Below are 17,890 nucleotides of genomic sequence, written 5' to 3' on the forward strand. Positions count from 1 at the left end.
TGGCAAAAACTAGTGTGATACCATAACCAAGATGTACTTTTCTACTGTTCTGTTCAGGTGGATGCTTGTTACTTTGAGATCTCCCCAACAAGGTGAGTCAGCCAACATGGCCTTAGTCTGAGAGCAGATACTATTCCCCAAGTATTTCCTTCTCCCCATTTCTTGGCTCTTGCCACATACCATTACCATGTTCTAGTTTCCGTCATAATTTCGAGAGAAGGTTAGTATTTTAGACCCTGGACACTAAGATTTTAATCTTTTAAAACATGGTGCACTGTTCATGATAGACCGCTTGCTATTTTTTCTGACCAGTCACAAGGTTGATTTTGATGGACGGACTGAGTGGCCTGGAGGTCCTGGGTTGGAACCAGCCTCCTTGCAGAATTATTATACAAGGTAAGGTCGTCTAGAAATTCCCTTCCCCAAACCTCATCTTGTGTGGGTGCTTTCAACACTGGGTACCCTTTTTTTAGTTACAACGATGATTTAAAAATAAATTTGTATTTTCATTAAATTGCGTACACTTCACAGATGGACTTTGCGAGAGTATTTGGAATATTTTATCAATCTTTGATTATTGTTTCCATCCCTAAACACGAAGCAATTTTCCCACAGGAGGAAAATAAGATGATATCCAAAAACCGAGGTGTTGATTTGGCGGACTCTTCCATTTCTTGTGAAATGGTACTTACTTATTTCTGGCCTACTGGTGATCCCCGTGCCAAAAAGGCTGGGAAAAATATTGATCTACCAACGCACGGGTTGCGGTTGCTGAAGTGTGTTGTTCTGAACTTATCTTACAATATGTTGTGGCAAAATGACCACGAAGACATGAAAAAGTTGATTAGTCAAAAGGTAAATAGGCAAAAGTTAGTTAGAAAAATGAGATTATCATAATATGGCAGGACAACAAACCAACCCGTGGTTGGATGGTTAGGAGGGCAGTGGTATCCCTAACCCACCAAGGTTCAAATTCCGGTGCTCGCATTTATCCTGAATTTATTTCAGGATTTCCGGCAATACGCGTTCAGTGGGAGGAGACGTTCCCGTCGACGACGAGGTGCCTACAGTGACTAAGTAAAATCTCAAGATGACATGCCGGCTTAGTCTCGCGGAGGTGCTCATAGGGTAGGGTGTGCATGTGCGTTCATAGGGGCGTATATATGAGCGCTTGCGTCTGTACCGTGTTAAAAATTAATATGGCAGGACAAGTGAGAAAACCTCAGGGTTTTTGCGACATGGGTGACGACCCTAGTTGCGCCGCCACCACCCTGTCACCTGCACCTCCCCCCTCACCATCGCCGGTAGCCACCGTTGGGCAAAGCCCGTGCACTGAGGGCGGCAACTAGGGGCTTCTCCCGTGGCGTGGTGCTCGGTCCTGCGGAGAACTAGGGAGGTAGTGCCCTCGCGGGTCTTTGGTGGTGTGTTGGCGGCATAGGTAGTGCTCCGATGGCAGTGGGCACGAATTCTGCTGGCTGTGGGATGCGCGCTATAGTTGCAACTGCGCTGGCTTGTTGGTCGGTGGAGATGTGGTTGTGTTGCGGTATATGGGTGTTGGGACGGCTGGATCTGGCCTCCCCATGTTCGGCAGCTGGGGCAGCAAGGCCGACGCCATAGTTGCGTTCTAGTGATCTCCAGCAAAGGCAGTGGATGGCTGAGTGCATGAGAGGCGTGCCACTGTTGGTGGGCATTTGGACGGTGACTTGTGACATGTCACGTTTGAGCGCTGGTCAGGCGAATCTCGACTGACTTGATCAGGTGATGTCTGGCTTCCCGTCTTGGTCCCCAACCGATGTGACCGAGGAGGAGTGCATGTTCTTTACCCTGTTTGGCTTTGCTCATCGGCCTCCTTCTAGTCGCCATCCGTCGGCATGGCACATGCGGTGGTGGTGCACAAGACTTGGTCGTCAGGCTTCGCACATCATGCTACCCCATGTCTCCCATCCGCATGACGACCCGTCTCTGGTGGATATCCATTGTGCTCTGATGATGGTCGGGGTGTGCCCCACATAGGTGCAGGTGTTAGCATGTTCGACATTGTCGCGTTGGCAGATCTGGCGTCTCAGCGAATACCCGATGCGTGGAGTTCACTCTGATATGCATTTCCGGTGTTGCTCGGGACATTGCAGCATGAATTATTCTCTTGCAAGTTGGTGGCAGCAACCCAAGGGACTTCATCTATGGTGGTGCTCTTCGAGTACCAGTTCTCAAGTTTCAAGGTGAAAAACCCTAGGTTTCAACTCTTCATCTATTAGTGGCTGTTTACATTCTCTTGTTGAAGGCATTGTATGGAGCTTACTCAATCTTTCTCTTCTAGGTAAATACCAAGATCTAGCATATGTGGTTGGATCCTGCGAAGACGGTATTCATGCACCATTTCCTTGCTCAAAGGCGTCGTTGTTCGGGAACCTTGTCATCGTCCGGGTGTTTTCAACGGGTGGCATTAGTTGATGCACCGCTGCAGCCCAGAACCTTATGAGTCCTCCTCTTTTTTCTTTTTCTTTGTTTGTTGTGTGCACCCTAGTCGTGCAAAGGTAATGTATGTATTCGTTGTGTCTGTACCACTTGATGCGACATCATGAGTCAATAAAGAACACCCTTTGTTGAAGAAGATTATCATAATACACCACAGTGCGAGATGGAGCCTAAGGCAGGCATGAAATGCTCCAGCCAGTAGTAATTACCTATATTAGACTTGGGGGCTGCCTGTCGGTGCCATATTAAACTGTATCAACCGTGCACTTAACTCATACACCATTGGTACATTATTGTTCTAAAAAAACCCAAGAGAATGACAAGTGTTTAAGCTAGAGACAATGAATTGGTCAACCTGCTGCAATTAGCAAATTAGGCACAACAAAGGACTAATTTAGAGAGCAACCCACCACACAGGTAAACACCAGACACCACCTACTCCCACTGAGCATCTCTTCCTGCAGATGCCCTCTTGTAAGATGCAAAACAACTAACCAGACCATTCTTCTCCCAATATATACCTCCTTCTTCACCTCTATCTCATCACCCCTGGTCTCTTCCCTGGCTCTTATATCTACCGTATGTCGGTCTTGCTAGATCTAGCTTTTCTGAACACCAGAACTCACTGCTAAATATGTTGCATATTGATTGGTCATGTTCTTCATCATGTCCTAGATCTCAAGTATGTGCTTTTAGACTTCTGCGGGGCTTATGAAAGCAAAAGAGTGGGATTGGCTTGGTGTTATTTTCTTGATTTACTGATGCAAGTGGTAGGCTCATTCCTGATCTGAAGCTTTGTTTTGCTCCCTTCTAGATAGGAGAGCATGGGTTAATTGCATGCGATATGGGCATGCGTGCATAGCCCACATGTGTTTGTCGATGTGTCTCCATCTACCTTTACTGTCCATGGTGATTTGATGATATGTTCATTGGATGTGTTTGTATTGCTTGGATCGATCTTGCATCAATCTCAGTATATATGCCTATTGTTATTTCTTTCTCTCTTGTGCTTTTTGCCATGCGTTTGTGTCGATCTGAAGTTCTGAACATGAGATTAGGGTTTTCGACTTTAATTAGAGTTCTTCTGCAAGGTTAAGAGCTGAGTACTGATTGACTTTCAGCGCGGTGTTTTCCCAGTGATCTCTCCTTTAGAATCTTCGATTGAAATGTTCAGATCATGATCGATATACCTGATACACTTTCTGCAAGACCTGCATCTGTTTTGAATATCTATCTCCTGTGAAAATTAGTAGTAATACACAATTTCATTGAGGGGATGAATTAAGGAAGCTTCATGCTACAATCTATTACCTTTAGTGGATTTTATTATCTGGCAATTTAAGCCAAGTGGTTCCTGCTGAGAGGAGAAATTACGCTAGTTGTTGTTTGTCAATTATATCTATTTATATTTATTCTAATTTTCATGTATTCATATATAGCTTATGCTCATTCATTGCTCCACAAACAGAATCTAACTTGGTTGTGCCTTTTCTTTGAAGTCATTTATTAGCCGGTTGTTCTGTTATTTCTCGGGGAAACCCATTTTCCTTCAAGATTTCCAATTCTGGTGCATGTTATCAAGGACACCAAGTTAATTCTTTCTAGCCAGCTTGCATAGATACATATCATATTTCCTTTATTATTTTGTATGTTAAACAGTGGCCATCTAAGACTGTTAACCAGCTGATGTAAAAAGGGCACCTGATTTCATCAGTACATGCATAATCATGTTGTTAACCTTCTAATGATATAATGCGATGATATATGTTTTTTCGTGGGGGGGAAAAATCTTCTGTCTACCCATACGTATGGCTAGATCTCTGTTTAGATGCAGCCTTTCCCCCTCTCGAACACTCTGTGTAGATGCAGTTATATGTAGCGCTATCAATATTACTTGCAGTTCTCCATCTAAACAAGTGAAAACTACTTAGAGCTATGTTGTACTAGTTGTTGAGCCATTAACTAGTTTTTAGTTGGAATAATGCAGGAGCAGCAGCAGGAGGATGACGGTAATGATGATGATGAGATGATGTATTAGTTTGAGGGAGCTCACTTCAGTCCACTCATGGGAGGTAGCGGGGATTGAACGAGCTGCCGACTCATTCACTCGAGCACACAGTGGATATGAGACTAGTTCAGGGCATAACAGTATGTAACAATATTTACTGTGCGAATGAGCGAATGCAGCGGGAGATTGTTCTCTCTTTCCTCCTCCATGCTTGGACTGAAGGGAGCTCCCTCATCTCTCATCAGCTTCATCAGGAATATGAACAGACCGCCAACAATAATCCAGATTCTGGTACTACTTCCCACACTTGAATTTTATTTTCCAAACATTCAGCTAAGATCGCTGTTCTTGTGGCAGAGCCTTTTTCTTGTGCTGGCTTTGATGATCAATTCAGAGGCTTTGCTAATCATGCATGCATGGGCTGTTAACTAAATCAGAATTTCTCACCAGCATATTGCAAGGGTTGTCTTAGGGCTTAATTAGGTCATCATCGCGCGCCTTACCTAGCTCTTTAGAATACACAGGCTACGGTGTGTAGAAAATATGCATAGCTAGGGTCATAGGCTTTCCATTAAGGTCAACACAGAACCTTAAATTATCCCCCAACAAAGCAAGCACAAAGATACTTGGAACTTGTCATGCCTCCCGGCTTTGTGATCTCCACCATCATTTTATATTCTCCTAATTGCATATCTAGGTGTGTCCTGTTGGCAGAAAGTTACCTAAATAATCAATACTCACTAGTTATTACTAATGCCTAAGTTTTTGTTTGAAATTTATACAAGAGTAACAATGTGGTTATTATGTTTCTTCTAATCAACCGCTGCACATATCTTGTTCTAATTTTCTTAAAAAGCAAATGAGATCACTGCAAGCATGTTAGTGGCCACCAGAATATCGGACACACCGATGCACTTAGCATCACGACTAGCAACATCTTACACCATCAACATATTGCAGGTTTAACAGAGGGAGGGGGAGGAACTGACCTGACAATACATGTTTGGGTATCTGCAAATTCAGGGCAATAATAGCCTTTTCACATGCTGGTGTGGTGATGGTGGCCTGGAAGAAAGGAAGCCCTTAAAAGGAGAGATCAAGCTAGCTAGCACTGATGCTCCCCTCGTGCCACGGCGTATTGTATATACCCTCCAAGTACAGCAGCAAGTGCGTCTGCTGCTCTACTTTTGATATACTCCTCTATGCTGCCCTTCCCCAGGTGCTTCCTCTCCCATCTATGGTCTGATGTTAAAGTACAATATGTTCAGGCATCGCAGCGCGCGCCCCCGTAATTAACTAGTGCCATATGTTCTGATGTCGCAGTACAATTCAGCTCTTTCTTTATGCCTGCACATGAAATCTTAGACCTATCAATGGCCGACCTCCACTTTCTCCAAGAGCATATATAGTGCCATCGTCCTTCCTGCAGAGAAGATGAGCGTGATCAAGGCATCAAGCTTGTGCCATCAAATGTTGCCTTGTTCTGATAGAATTTACAGATCAATGTCTATCTGTCTAGATTTGAAACATGCTAGATATCTCAGAACTCTTGTTCATGCATAACAATATGGCACATGAGTTTATCTATCTCCCAGCGACTTCCTCCATCAGGCAGCCAGAAACGCTTGCATACCCATGGACACTGGGGCCTATTAGAGGGGTTCAAATCACTGCTGAATTGCACAACCCCCCTTTATTGGCAGTAGTATTCTCAAGTAGTAGCAGTTCATCAAGGACAGGAGCTATGATCTCATCATTCTGCGTATTGGCAATCATCTGCAATAATACTATGCCGAACCCACTGCACCGCCACCAGTCACATGCTTCAGAAAAGGGCCTGCAAACGGTACAACAAAATCAATAACCACTGGTCATCCTACACTGTAACGTTATCACCCCAAGCGTGTACACATCATTACTGGGACACTACGTCTAGTAGAGAAAGAAAAAAATATACCATGGAGAATTCATCAACTAACAAAAAGATTAAGAAAAGAAAGATCCTACAGTACTTCTTTATCACTTGGTTGTCAATTTGCAGATACACTCACCTGAAAATCACTGAAGATGGTCACATACTCATATGAACACATGTATCTGTACCCGGGTGGTCTTCTTTGTTTTGCTGTTAAGGGTTAGAAGTAGACAAGTACTACCTCTGTAAACTAATATAAGACTTTTTAGAGGGAGTAGTAGATACAAAATTATTGACTGGACCTAACTCAATTCAGCCAATGAAACATCAAACACTCTTTCTAAGGCGAAATTTACCTATTTTTACCAATTAAACACTCTTCTATGGCGAATAATACCTATTTTACCAATTAAACGTTCTTTTATTGCCAAAGTCGCGCCTAACTCTAAATGAAAGTCTCAACAAAAATGAACTACACTCGGTGTGCAAAGACAACATTATGGTTAGCCTAATTCGTTCATTCAATAATAATGTTGTTTTAGCTGGGAGTTCATATGGACAATACGCAGCTTACACAACATAATTTGACATGTCATACATAGCATAGGGCCATCAACACATTGAATTTCACGTTTTTATTGCGGGCTCATTATTCGCCCTCTGATAGCTACATTGTGAGTTGTGACACTTCTCAAAAAAAAAGAAGGATAGCTACATTGTGACACAAAATGACGCCCATCTAGACGCGCATTTGAGAAAAAAGTTATGGCTACATTGTGACGGTGCTAATCCATTTACTAGATGAGATCGATTTTGAATTAAGAGTGCCATGGCGAATTCCAGCGACAAGACCTAGCCGTTTTCGCAGTCAGGAAACGTAACCATACAAATTAACCTGGGCCGCGAGTGCCCAAGGGGGGGAGAAGTGAGAAGAGAAGATTACCACGACCATGGTGGCACGGTCGTGCCTGGAGGCGACGGAAACGGCAGGCGAGCCGCGCGGGGCCCACTCGCTCGACGGCCGGTGGGCGGCGGTGGGAGGAGGCACAGCCGCAGGAGTGGCATCAGCGCAGCAGGCGCGGCCGCGCGCGAGAGAGAGGCACGAAGCTGGGCCCGGCCGGGCCGAGCCGAGCCATCTCAATGGCAATGGGCTGAGATTTCTCGAGCAGGCCCACTCTCGCTACTCCAAGCCCCAAACCCCATTGGCCCATTCTACTGCTACCGCTCACTCCGTCCGCCCTAAAAAAAAGAAAAAACTCCGTCCGTCGTCGCGTTTCTCCGCTTCATCTGCGATTCCCATCCCTCATCGACATCGCCGTTCTTACGATGCGTTTGGTTGCTGGGCTATCCCTTCCTGAGACAGGGATAGCCAATTTTTAGATGGATGTCACCCGTTTGGTTCATGGACAAGCGGGGATACGACTAGCCAGATGCTTGAAATATTCCTCTAAAACCTGGCTCCACGTGTCTGCGAAAATGTCAAGGATCTGCTCATCCTGCGTGCGCGCGAGATGGAAAGCCAGTCCGTGAAATGTTTTTGGCCTCGCTCTTGTGGAAAAAAAATTATATGAGACCACGGTTAGCAGGTGAGATTCGTTCTAATGAATGACACGTAGCATTCATAAATCTCAAAACATCTAATCTCTTCTCCCATGATTTTAAATGAGGATAGGGTAAATGCTTTATGATTTGTGAATGCCACGTGTCAACCTCCCACTCTCTGGCTCATCTCCCGCAAAAGTCAACTTTATCTTTTTTTCCCTAACCAAACGCATCCTTAGTTGCTCCCGCCATCTCATCCGGGTAAATGTCACACCCCCACCTAATACAGGGTGGTGTATGACAGGTCAGGTCCACCCTGTTGCCATGTGGATTGAGTAGTAGGTGTGTGCGTGTGTGTGTGGTGCTTATCTACCCAACCCTCTGGCCTGTACTAATCCATCGAATGGAAAAGAGATGAACTGAGCTCAGCTCCTTCGTCCTCCTGCGGTCAACCCCGTACTCGCTCGCGAGTTCTCCTGTGATTATCTAGCTGCTACTAGGGACATCACAATTGGTATCAGACTCTGTTCGTTCCGCTACCCACAACGGCGCCGCGTCCACCACCAACCCCAAACGCCCAGACCCGATTCATCCTGCTTGAGATGGACGAGATGCAGAAATCCCTGCAGGAATTCTTCACCAAAGCGCTCGACGAGAAGCTTGCTCCGGTGGCGGCCGAGCTCCGCGAGTTGCGTGCCGATCTGGAAGAGGTCAAGCGAGCGCGCTCTCCGGCTGCTCGTCCGCGCGACCCCGCACAAAATCAAATCGGCGGCACAGGCAACAGCGCCCCCCATCTGCACGCGTCGCTACCCGATGCCGACGACCCCGAGGATCACCTCCAGGGTCACGCCGATGAGGCGCGCAACCAGCAGTACATACCTCGCGATGAGGAGCTTCCACGCGGGCTACGCGAGGATCGTCGCGACGATGCCGGCTGCTACAAGCGCCGCCGCGACCGTGGCGATGTGAAGGAGCTCGACCTGCAGTTCGACCCTCGGGGCAACGGGGTCCCGCGCGGACACCACGAGATCCACCGCGACCTCGGGGGCGCCCACGGGCGCCGCTTCCGTCGTGACGGTGACCACTACCGCGACCGCCGCGACCATGGCGACAACTTCGACCTGGCGTACCCGCCTCGCGGCTACTGGTTGCCGCACCATCTAGTCCATCCCCACGACGACGACGCCTACCACGAGCGCCCCGTCCGCCGCGATGACGCCAGCTGCTACGACCACCGCGACAGCTTTCACCTCAAGCCACCCAAGCATTCCTTTCCGGTCTTCAAAGGGCAGTTTCCATTACTCTGGATCGACAATTGCTACAATTATTTTGAAATGTACAATGTGCCGGATCACCATTGGGTTAGCACTGCCACCTTGTACTTTGAAGATCACGCTGCTCTATGGCTGCAAGCATACAAGCGTACTCACCGGCAGATGAATTGGGATGCCTTGATCACGGCCTTGGTTGTGGAGTTTGGTAGCGATGACTACGACGGCCAGATGTCAAGTCTGTTGCAGCTCAAGCAGACTGGAGTAGTAGCCGAATACAAGCACAAATTCGAGTCCTGCATGTACCACCTTTTATCTGTTGATGCTGCTCTGAACTCCAAATGGTTTGTTTCTCATTTCATCCATGGCTTGTGTGATGAATTTAGAGCAGCAGTCAGATTGCAGCATCCAGCTAGTGTGACTAAGGCAGCTCATCTAGCAAAAATTCCGGAGGAAGAAAATGACAATTGCCACCGTCCACGAGCAGGCCTTGCTGCAGCAATCAAACACCATATGACCCATACACCTTAAGGGCTAGTGGAACCTCATCGAGACAAGGATGACTTTGCTCGGGAGCGTGCCTTGCGAGACTTCAGACAAGCTAATGGCCTTTGTTTCCGGTGTGGAGACAAGTATAGCCGCGAGCACAAGTGCAAACCACCTGCCCAACTATTGACCATACAAGTGGGTAACTGTGGCGAAATTCTCTCTGAGGATACAGTTCATGCTTTGGAGTTGCTGGATGAACCAACACTAGCTGGTTGAGCTCATGCCATGACCTGATGGAGCATCAATTTTGGTGGGAGCAGGGTCAAATGTTGCTGAAGTTCACCTTGTCTTCCATCTCGTTGTAGCGATGCAAGTATTTTGGGGCTCGCCTGCCACTCAAGGAGGGGCAATTGTCACACCCCCACCTAATACAGGATGATGTATGACAGGTCAGGTCCACCCTGTTGCCATGTGGACTGAGTAGTAGGTGTGTGCGTGTGTGTGGTGCTTATCTATTCAATCCTCTGGTCTGTACTAATTCATCGAATGGAAAAAAGATGAACTGAGCTCAGCTCCTTCGTCCTTCTTCGGTCAACCCCGTACTCGCTCGCGAGTTCTCCTGTGATTCTCTAGCTGCTGCTAGGGACATCACAGTAAACCTCGTAGCCGATTGATCTCTCATTCTCAGTGATTCTCGCAGCATTCGATGTTTGTAGTATCTGCAAGAGGTTGGATCAATCCCCATTCCTTCTTCTCGCCGGCGCGCTGTGCTGGCAAATTAACGCGACGGATCAGTCGGCGGTCTAGCAACGACGAACTCCGCCGGCACCTCCGGTCACCAGGTGTTCGCTTCCTAGCTTGCACAGGACCTTTTTCCGTGGGTAATGAGGATGCTTCCGCTATTCGCAGGGAGGGGATTACCAGGAGAGAGAAGAAGACGGCGAAGGAAGGCCGAGATCCAGGGCCGCGAGTGTTGAAATCGATTGATCGAGGACCCATTCCCACAGCCAGGAGCTCTGTTGCCTCTGTAAAAAGGCTGATACAAGGTTTCTGAACTTTTCTGAGTTGTTACCGGATTCTGTCACCTATTTTCCCCACCACTTTACACAGTTCACCTTCTTCTAAATCAATGAAAACCAGCAACCGCTGGATATTTCAAAAAAAAAAACTTTACACAGTTCAGCAGAGGCTGAGCTGCATCAATCAATGAACTCTTACTCTCAAATTTCTAACCGTGCTTTCTTTTGTTCTTGCCTTGAGGCTTTTTCCATCTGATAACTCAGCCTGCAGGAGTCCATTGTTGTAGGTAATAATGTTTTTTTTTCTTATCATTTGGTGACCAGGTATAATTTTTTTTCTCGTTTGTTTAAAATTGTGCTTTGCGTCGCTAATGGAGAACCTATCAATCAACATACACGACACATATATATTACCAAAAAGTCAACTGGGCTGAATACTGTCAGTAGATGCCAAGACCTGAAAGCAAGATAATAAAGAATCAAAAACTGAACAAGACAAAATAGCATTCATATCCTCGACTCCTCGAGTTCTAAAGCCGATGAGAATCTAGTGGATTGCATAATGCACTATGTAGTAGTTGGACATGAACAAGGTAGCCACTTATCGTATATATTTGACAAGTCTCCCCTCTCTCCCCTACTCTGTCTGTCTCATGGAGAAACTTCATCTGCTAGCTCTGCTTCTTCCCGTACTTCTTGGGTTACCTCTGTTGTACATCTGTGAGATACTATGACTGAGGCCAGAGAGGATAAGAAAGAAGCTGAGGAAGCAGGGTGTAAGGGGTCCCAGGCCTACTATGTTCTATGGCAACACCCAGGAGATGAAGAGAATCCGGCAAGAGGCCGTTTCTGCACGGAAGCAAGACACCAGTAACTACATATCCACCCTCTTCCCTCACTTCCTTATCTGGAGGGAAACATATGGTATGTAGTCGAAAGTTTCATCCATGCATGAATTTTCTCTGCAGTAAAACCACACCCTTTTGTTTGGTCTTTTTTTAACAGTAACACGTGTTCTTTGCTTAGAATTCATCTCTAGTGTGTTATTGATTAGATGGCTCATGGATGTTTTTATTCTTGTGACATGAGACTATATGATCACAAAATTTACATTTTACAGTTTGTTGGGGTGACCAATCAATCTTTCTAATATTCAGCATGACAGTGCCACCAGCCTACAACACTATTTTGTACTCCCTCCGTTCCTAAATACTCCCTCCGGTCCTTTTTAGTTCGCATATTAGATTTGTCTGAAGTCAAGCCTCGTAAAGTTTGACCAACTTCATAGAAAAAAATATCAACATTCACAATGTGAAATCAATACCTGTTTATGCATCAGGACTTAAAGTTTCATATTGCATAACTTTAGCATGATAGATGTTAATATGTTTTCATATAAATACGGTCAAACTTTGAGAAGTTTGACTTCAGACAATTCTTATATGCAGAGTAAAAAGGACCGGAGGGAGTATTTGTCTTTTTAGAGATTTTAGGAACGGAGGGAGTATATGACCTCTCATCTCTGTTGCTATTTATACTTTACTTTGTAAATTTCATTAATGTAAAGCATCCACCCTAGCAACCATATCGTCCAAAAGATAAAGCTACATTATACTCAGTTACATGTTCTGCACTGTGTTGTGTCACTCGTAGTTAGTGGCAAAGAACATCCTTATTGACCTTAGCTGGGCATATACATGGTCTCTCAAAAGTCAGGAACAACTCAGATAGTTGAAAGCTATAAGCTTTCTCTTGATGTTGGAATTTACTCTTGAACATTGGAACTCTGATCAAATAATCTCTTTCCCTAAACATGTTCATACAGTAATAGTATTTTAATTAGTGATATTAATACTTCTATTGGAATCTGGGGTCCTATGGGAGCTAAGTGACTTATTATAGATATTTTTGTCCTGTCCTATGAAGATGCTGTTCAACTACGCCTTAACAAAATGCGTGAAGTGGTCAGTAGTCGGCTTGTTGATTAGAAGTGCTGGACAAACATTCTTTATATGCTGTTTCATTTCTGTCATAAGGCCATGAATTTCTAGACAATTTATGCACTTAGCAAATTTGGTCTAGTCGGAAGTATTGTAGAAAAACAATTGCCAAATATAATTATCTGACATATATTTTCTGTACAACTATTTGGTTTAAGTCGATGGTATTTATTATACTTACGCGGCCTGTATTCCTTATGCTGGTTCATTCTTCTGACGGCGATGCTATTGGATTTTGAACTTGGAATAGGCTCGGTATTCCTCTACTCAACAGGAGCTGTGGAGATTCTGTATATTTCTGACCCCAGCATGGTCAAGGACAGAGCCACTGTACGTCATCTGAGCTCAGGAAACCTCTTTATATACAAAAATCTCGCAAACCGCTCTTTGGCGAAGGCATCTTGGTATCAAATGGCGATATATGGGCCTATCAGAGGAAGATCATTGCACCAGAGTTCTTCATGGAGAAGATTAAGGTGCTGTGAGCTGCTTAAGACAATGCTTAAATATGAGTTGAAATACTAAGGACATGATCAAGTATAATAGTTGAATTTCAGCAAAAATCATTATAATTGCAAGAATGATGTTTACAGGTCATGATAGAACTAATTGTGGGGGCTTCTGTCCCACTGCTAGAAGCATGGGAGAGCATGCTTGACGATGCAGGAGGGAGTAAAGAGATAGATGTGGATGGTTATTTGCGGAATTTTTCGGCGGATGTAATCGCCAGGGCATGTTTTGGCAGCGATTTCACAACAGGGGAAGAAATATTCCACAAGCTGAGGCAGCTTCAGAAGGCAATTTCTCAGCAAGACACACTTATTGGATTATCTGCAGTGTGGTAAGTAGACAATACCTAACATGATGAATAAAGGGCAAGAAAATAAAGTGAAATGTCACCTGCATATTTTTTTTAACGGTCACCGGGGGGGAGAGAGTCCCCACCTGAATATATTGCTCAAAGTGGCCAAAATGCCAAGTGTGTGATCCAGTTTATAAGGAAAACCGGATCGAAAACCTTAACAGGTTGACCCCGTTTATAAGGGAAACCGGGCCGCAAAACCGCACAGAAGGGAAAGATTACATAGGGTGAGAACATATGGACGCCCCAAAGAAGGCACTACCTAGCCAGCAAGCCAAGAGACCACCACCATAAAAGTCGAGTGGAAGTGGTGTGTCGTCTAGGAATCACAATACCAACACTAAACAACTATCCTAACGCACCACACCGGCGTGCGTACCAACCCCTTGGCACAACAGAGGAGCAGCACCAATCAACGAGTGACCCATCACGAACCTTAACTGGAAACTTCGCCACAGCAAGCCGACACAATTAGCAAGGTGGGGAGGCATCGTTGCGTCGTTGTTGAGCAAAGATGAACCAAGATAGCACGAAGAGTACGAAGCTCACCAAAACGGACGACAGGCATGAGAGGGTCTTGAGCTAGCAGAGCAGAGGATGACCAACCCCCAAGGGCTACGGAGGATGAATGGCGGCAAGGAGCTCCCTAGTGACGCCTTCAAGAAGGTGGACGACATCCGAGGATGACGTCGTCACAGAGCTTTCGCCTGGAGCATAACCGGTTAAATTCCCAGAGGGCAGAGCCGAGAGCTGCGAATCCGGACCGAGAGACAGGAGTGGCACATGAGCCATGCCCCCAAGAGGGTAAGCGACGCTGGAGTAGCGCCGCCGTGGTCAGCTGACAAGGTCAGCGGGGATTTCTCCCATAGCACATCCGTCAATGGTGGGCCGCCATCCAAGTGGAGTCGAAGGGCGACAGAGGACAGGACCGAGACGGACATGTGAGGCGGATGGTGAACCGAGGAAGGACAAGTGGAGCAGGCCGCCGGTGAGAGGGTGGAGACGAGGTGGGGTAGTGGAGTAGCGGGGGCCGTTGTACCACGGCATGGGGGTGGGGGCACTGCCGAGTGGAGGTCCTTCCCGGCAGGAACCGACGGCGTCGGAGGTGGACAGAGGGTGGGGGCACCAGAGAGGAGGATCTTCCCGGCAGGGACCGGCGGTGGCGGAGGCCAGGAGGCCAGGAGGAGTCCGTCGCTGGATCCACCGGACCAGCCACAGCCCGTCCGTGACGGGCGCCCAGGGGGGCGGGGACGGGGAGGGCGAGCGGGATGGAGGCGCAGGACGGGTCGTCGATGGGAGGGGAGGGGACGCCGGCGCCGGATCTGCGGCGGCCCGGCTTCGGTCGCGCAGGAGGACGGGGTCGAGGAGGATCCGTGGGGAGCGAGGCGAGGTGGAGCGGGGTGCATCGTCTGCCGGAGAGGATGGGGGAGGAGAGGGGAGCTATGGGTGCAGCGAGCCGAGGGAGAGCCAGATCCGTCGCCGGCCAGCCGAAACGGACGGCCAGGAGGCCGAAGCGCAGCCGCGGGCGCCGCCGGCACCAGGGGCCAGGCTGCCCGCCCACCTAGCGCCCATCGCGGAGAGCAGTGCCCCGCCGCCGCCGTCGGCCGCGCGGGATTCTCCCGGCGGCGTCCTTCGGCGGCGGCGAGGGGAGAGAGGTGGGAGACGGGGTGGCGGCGGCTAGGTTTTCAGTCGCCGCCTGAGTCGCCCTGGTCAGAGCGACGCGGGGGCCTGGTGGTTGTGTGGCGCTGACGGATCACCTGCATATTTGACTATTTGTGCATGAATATCCTATCAGAAGTCTTTCAACAGATTTGGGAAAATAAGGTTCATTCTCATTCATTAGACAGGGATCGCTAAAATTGTGATGTAAATATTTGAATGTTTTTTATTCCAAAATAATCTGGTTGTTTAAATTTGGATAATGTTCTGCCATATGGCAAAGTCTAGTCCAGTCATGTCATAAAATTAAGATTTATCCGCTGGTCGTGATCTTGTGTATTGTGACTTGTGACAATACTACTTTATTTAAATAATCTGGCCACACTTTACTCCTTAGTTGTGGCCTTTCTGAGGGCATTTACCCTATTTAATTGACAAGGCAGTTGACTTGGTAGACAGCTCAGGTTCGATTTGCTAGGAGTAGTGCGGTGCAGCTGTGCAGCTAGCAGCAACTGTTGAGCAAAATTGACACAATTTCATAGAATTTGACTGAATTGGAGGGATTTTTTTTTCATAATTTGGTATATATCTCCAACGAGTACTCTTCCGAGTTATCTGTCAATCAGCTGCATGTCTTCCTAAGGCTGCCCGTAATAAGAGTATTATAGGTAGTATCATACATGCTAACTAGCAATTTTGATGAAGTGGCATAGAATTAAATGAAAAAAGAGAGGCTTGAGTATTATATCATGATACCATATCATATTAAATGATGTGCTACTTTGTGTCATGCATGGCAATAAATGTAGTCCTCTATGATACTAACATATAATACTATGCATTAGGGATGTGATACTAGTCTATGATACTCCCCATTACAACCAGCCTAACAAGTGGATTTGGCTTTGCAGTTCGAGGAAAATAATAAATAAAATGGGATAAAGGATGTCAGAATATCATAAATTAGGGGTAAAATGTGACGTGAGGGGGGCAATTAAATAGGGTAAAAGCTGTCACTACTAGGGGTAAAAGGTGAAACTTAAGGCCTGTTCGGTATCTCTCCAGTTTTAAAACTTCGCTCCATGCTAGGAGCTGGGTCCGAGCCGCTCCGTGCGATTGCACTGCCGCTCCCTCCGCTCGAGGAGTTGCAGCTGTGGAGCGGAGTGGATCCGAACAGGAGGCTTATTGTCATAATTTTGTGCGTTTATTATAGGAAGTGTTTGCCAACCAAGGCGAACCGAGAGATACAAAAGCTGGAGCAAGAAGTTCGGTTACTCATCCTCAATGTCGCAAAGGAACACAGCCGCCGAAGCAGCAGCAACAACAACAATAACGACGACAACGATTGCATAAAGACTAAACATAACAGCTTTCTGCGCTCGATTGTGAACAGCTCTCGGCATTGCCCGGCCAGCTACGGTGGCAGCGCCGAGGACTATATCGTCGACAACTGCAAGAACATCTACTTTGCCGGGCACGAGACTGCAGCTGTCACCACCACCTGGTGCCTGATGTTACTGGCCACGCACCCGGCGTGGCAGGACCGTGCCCGCGCCGAGGCTCTGGAGGTGTGCCGTGGATGCACAAAGCTCGACGTCGACGTCCCCCGGCGACTGAAAACAGTGAGAAAGCATCCCTCCCGTTATGCATCGATCAGTCTTGAAGAAACAGGCACGCCATTGGCATTATTAGCCATTGCATTCTCTTTCCAGATCACCATGGTGATCCAGGAGACTCTCCGGCTGTACCCTCCGGCGTCACTGATCGTGCGCGAGGCGCTGACTGACTTCAAGCTTGGCGCCCTCGACGTCCCGCGGGGAACCATCGTCCAGACCGCCGTCGCGATGCTGCATCTCGACAAGGATGTCTGGGCCAGGACGCCGGCGAGTTCCGTCCGGACCGGTTCGCGAACGGCGCCGCCGCAGCGTGCGAGCCGTCGCACATGTACCTGCCGTTCGGGCACGGGCCCAGGATCTGCGCGGGGCAGAACCTGGCGATGGTGGAGCTCAAGGTGGTGCTCGTTCGCCTGCTGAGCAAGTTCGCCTTCTCGCCGTCGCCGGGGTACCGGCACGCGCCGCTGTTCCGGCTCACCATCGAGCCCGGGTTCGGCATGACTCTCGTCGTCACAAAGCTTCCATGATCTCTCACTGCCATCTGTGGCGAGAATGTGCCGCGCCTGTTGATGAAAACAATGAGGCCGCCACGTGTTTGTGATCGGCAAGGCATGCTTTCGTTGGTTGGTACTTTCTGCCGCTGAAGATTCAGTGAGTTGAGGCGCATTGTAAAAACAAAGTATGCTTATCTGCGTAGCTGCGTTCCGTGAAGACTGAACTGGGTCTCGTTTGTTCTACGCATGTAAAATAATTTTCTCTTGCCAATAGTTTCTTTTTGTTGCGAAAACCAATGGTCTTGTTGGTTCCTTGCATGCAGCTGTGAATCTGTGATCGATGCTCTGTGCAGTCCTGTAGTTTCGTAACGGAAGCAGGCAGTTCAGTTAACGGATTGCCGCTTTCTTCATAATGGAAGGCAGCACCTCGTGTCATGTTCTTAAAAAATAAGGCTCACCATTGATTTTTCAGGAAGCCCTACTTGTTGATTCCTGCGGGTAAATTTATGGTGATACTACCTCTTGAATCGGTCAGGCTGATCA

The 17,890-nt window shown here is 47.4% G+C and overlaps 1 pseudogene across 1 annotated transcript; it reads left to right on the plus strand.

Annotated features, from left to right (window-relative positions):
- Positions 1 to 9,882: 9,882 nt before the first annotated feature.
- LOC125551116 (cytochrome P450 714C3-like) lies at positions 9,883 to 17,644 on the plus strand (annotated as a pseudogene). The gene is made up of 5 exons (XR_015600496.1): positions 9,883 to 11,643; positions 12,970 to 13,195; positions 13,313 to 13,560; positions 16,454 to 16,862; positions 16,953 to 17,644. The product of XR_015600496.1 is annotated as a cytochrome P450 714C3-like (transcript).
- The last annotated feature ends 246 nt before the right edge of the window (positions 17,645 to 17,890 follow it).

Source organism: Triticum urartu, chromosome 4A (genome assembly GCF_056163025.1).
Source record: "Triticum urartu cultivar PI428250 chromosome 4A, HENAU_Tu73, whole genome shotgun sequence".
Lineage (NCBI taxonomy): Eukaryota > Viridiplantae > Streptophyta > Magnoliopsida > Poales > Poaceae > Triticum > Triticum urartu.